The sequence below is a fragment of the Siniperca chuatsi genome, linkage group LG15 (assembly GCF_020085105.1).
Source record: "Siniperca chuatsi isolate FFG_IHB_CAS linkage group LG15, ASM2008510v1, whole genome shotgun sequence".
Lineage (NCBI taxonomy): Eukaryota > Metazoa > Chordata > Actinopteri > Centrarchiformes > Sinipercidae > Siniperca > Siniperca chuatsi.
In genome coordinates this window covers 23,600,901-23,604,555 of record NC_058056.1, presented here as the reverse complement: position 1 = coordinate 23,604,555, position 3,655 = coordinate 23,600,901, and positions in this window count along the sequence as shown.

Sequence of the window (3,655 nt, the reverse complement as noted above, 5' to 3'; positions counted from 1 at the left end):
ATAAAAGCTCCTGGTGGTTTGAATTACTGGAGGTGAATCCAACACGAGTTCCGGTTTGCACCACAAGGGGTCGCTCAACATGACAAATAAAATGTCTCAATCAGCAGCTTCATACTGAACATCTGGATAGAACTTTGTCTTTGTATCCAGTAGCTGAACTGTGTTGACTGACTATTGCAAAATAATCAATGATATCTCTTAGATTACATGAGATTCCTAAATGCATTTAAGTTACTGTTTCCCATTGTTTTATACCAATACCAGGCTGGAGTTTTACTGCACTCCAACCACAGAGCCATGTTTGCTCTTCCAAGTTCTCAGTTTTACTTTAATACCATCATCTGGATGTCGATGTGTTGCTAATTTATCACCAGATGATTTCTCAGTAGCATCACTCAGGCTGCTGATGTCACATGTCTAGACACAGGTGGTTTGTTACACTCATTATCTAAGAGGGGTATCTGTTAGCAAAGAATCAGAATCAGAATCAGAAATACTTTATTGATCCCCGTAGGGAAACTGTGTTACAGTAGCTCGTCTTTTCGCCAGTGCAAACCGGAGAAAGTACTACAAAAAATAAACACTATAAAACAGGTCAGAAATAAATTAAGTGTCCTGTCGGTCTAAGTATAAGATAAACTAAGTGTCAAGTACCAAGTGGGTTTACAGGTTGGTGATGAAAGTAGCAATAAATAAAAAACAAGGGGAGTATCTGTTGATGGAAAATACCTCCTTAGGAAAATTATTGTCCAATATTAGATTTGATTAGTTTTGAAAGAAGAGAAGAGAAGACTTTACTGATCCTCGGAGGGGAAATTCACATGTTACAGCAGTACAAGAAACAGATGTATCAAACAGATAAAGAATTATTTAAAGTAAATGGCATTCAAAAGCTATAAACATTTTATACAAAATACCTACACACGACGTGAACATCTTTTTGATATTGTTGTATATTTTTTGTAAATATAATTGTGATGATGGTGGTTTCAAGGTGAAACTGGAAGCTTTGAAGTCTTTGTTTGGAGAAATTTTGCTCTTCTACAGAAGACGTTCTGACATGTGACAGTAGGAAAAGCACAGGTGTAAATAATGAAATGAATGATGGCTGAATTCCTTTTAGCTGCTTTGGTTTCAGGGTCCTGGTATTGTGCATGCTGGCTCACTGTCTCACTGTCATGACTTACTGGGACACTTGAATATAATAGAGCCATTGTTAATGATATTAGTAACACCTGTGCATGTTTGCTGTGACAAAAGGCCTATTAGTCTTCTGGTGTCACAGGTCTAGCTACAGGTGGTTTGTTCCACTAATGATTAAATTAACAACTTCATTTCTTTCAAAGGTTTCAAGCCAAGTATCAAGAAGACTCTATGAGGTAAAATGTCACACGTTAGCTTTACATATAGATATAGATCTTTTTGTATTATTGTATATTGTTTGTAGATATAAAAAAAAATGTGATGATCGTTTTAAGGTGAAACTGGAAGTTTAAACACCAAACATGCTTGTCTTTGTAGAAACTTTAATCTTCTTGTTTTGTAAAGTTGTTGAATATCGAAAACCCTAATCTATACTGGAGGCATCAGGTCATTGTAGTTTGGCTGTTATTTAGCATTTAGACTGGTCTAATGTTTCATCCTGGTTCAGCTCAGTGCAGTTGGCTGTGCGATATATTGTGCCAGCAAGTACAAAACTACAGTGAGTTCAAGTCCTGCTCCAAAAGAGAATTCCCATATGAAAATCTCAGCTTTATAAGGGAGCATTTACTGTGTCTCAGGGTGCATATTGTGCACTGTTTTTATATCCCATAATATGGTTTGTGAAAAATAATGTGTACTATTTTGTAGACCGGTAGTATAGATTGATAATGTAAGGGACTTTTAAGGGATTTATCTGTAGGTGGTGTTTTTAATTAATCAGACAGTTTGAAGTTTCTCCCTACCTTTGAAAATGTACTCGTGGCTCCATCAGTATTGCATGACACAAATACTGCTTTGTATGGGAGTTTTAAATAACCACGAGTTTTATTCTTGAAATTGCAACTCCGTTTTCTGTTTCCTAACAAACAGAGATGAAAACAGCAGCTTATAAATTAATTATAGATCAGGGTTTGCAGGAGGAGATATAATTATCTAGCTCACAGATGTCAGACACACCATGTTTCTGTTGCGGTCTCACAGACATTGTTTCCTGTTTATCTGACTCCAGCAAACGCAAACATGTTTTTTAAGGAAACAAATAGAGAAAGTAGAAAGTGTTCTTCTTCAGTTTGATTCCCACTGGGGTCTTTACTGGTAAAAAAAATACATACAATACATTTACTCAAGTACTGTACTCAAGTGCAACTTTGTATATTAAATAAAATTTTACTTTTTACTCCACTATGTTTATTTGTTGACTTTAGTTACTTTGCAGATTCAGATTAATAATAGAAATTGTAATCAACAAATAAAATATGATGTAGATTAAGAAATTCATAAGCTTGCAGTATATAAAGTAGTTCAAACTAGCTCCACCTTTATCAGCTGCAATAAAGTTATGCACACATTACTGCATCAATAATTATAATCCAATAATATGATATACATGATTCTAAAATGGGCCATTCTGCATAATGTGTACTTTCGGTACTTTAAGTATATTTTGGTGTCAATACTTTTGTACTTTTACTTAAGTACAATATTCAATGGAGGACTTTTACTTGTAACAGACTACTTTTACTTAAGTAAAGGATCTGAGTACTTCTTCCACCACTGTTGATGAGGGGCTGTTTGGACAGAAGCATTAGTAAATGACCAAACTATTTTTCAAAGTACTCAGTATATTATCTCTGGTTCACATGAAAGTCTCTTGAATGAAGAGTTGATGGTTGTCTTAAGTCTACCTGATAATATTTTAATCTCTGTGACTGCAACAAAATTAATTTTACACCACTCTCATGCTCTACCTCAAAAAATTTAAATGCACATATCTGCACCAGATCACAGTAAACTGCTGTATAAAACATATTTAGGTTCATTTTGTAGCTTCAGTTGACACAGAAATGGAGGTTTTCCCAGCTGTTTGCTCAGAGATGTGCAGTGCAGGGGGGGTTGGTGCAGAGTTGGTGCAGGTGCGCCCTGCGAGCCAGAGCTTGTGGTAAAGTGGAAGGTTGCACCTTCGTCATTTCTCAGCACAGAGAACGATCTGCAGGCTGCTCTGTGACCACATCCTCTCGCTCTCTACTCCTCTGCAGGGTTTCGAGCCCCGGTTTGTCTCCCTCACAGCAACAGCTTTGACCTTCTTCTGTACACAGATGAGACCGTTGATTTCCTGTTGTTCTGTGGTAGACTCACACTCACATTTACTGTCCTACTGACAATGTTTGAACTAAAGGAATAACTTCTTTATTCATAAAGAGAATGTAAAATGTAATACACTGCCCTCATTTGGGCAAAGTGGAAAAACTAGATATGAATTAAATGAACCCACTTTAATAAGGATTTCTTCAACAGATTGTTCAAATACAGATTAGTCGATGGAATTTAATTTATCAATCAAATGTCACTGGAGAAACTTTAGTCACCTCTCAGTTTGCTCATTGGAAAAACTTGCTGAGACCTAAATGACTGCTTGTGAAATTCTTCTGAGCTGTGATGTTCCAACGTTATT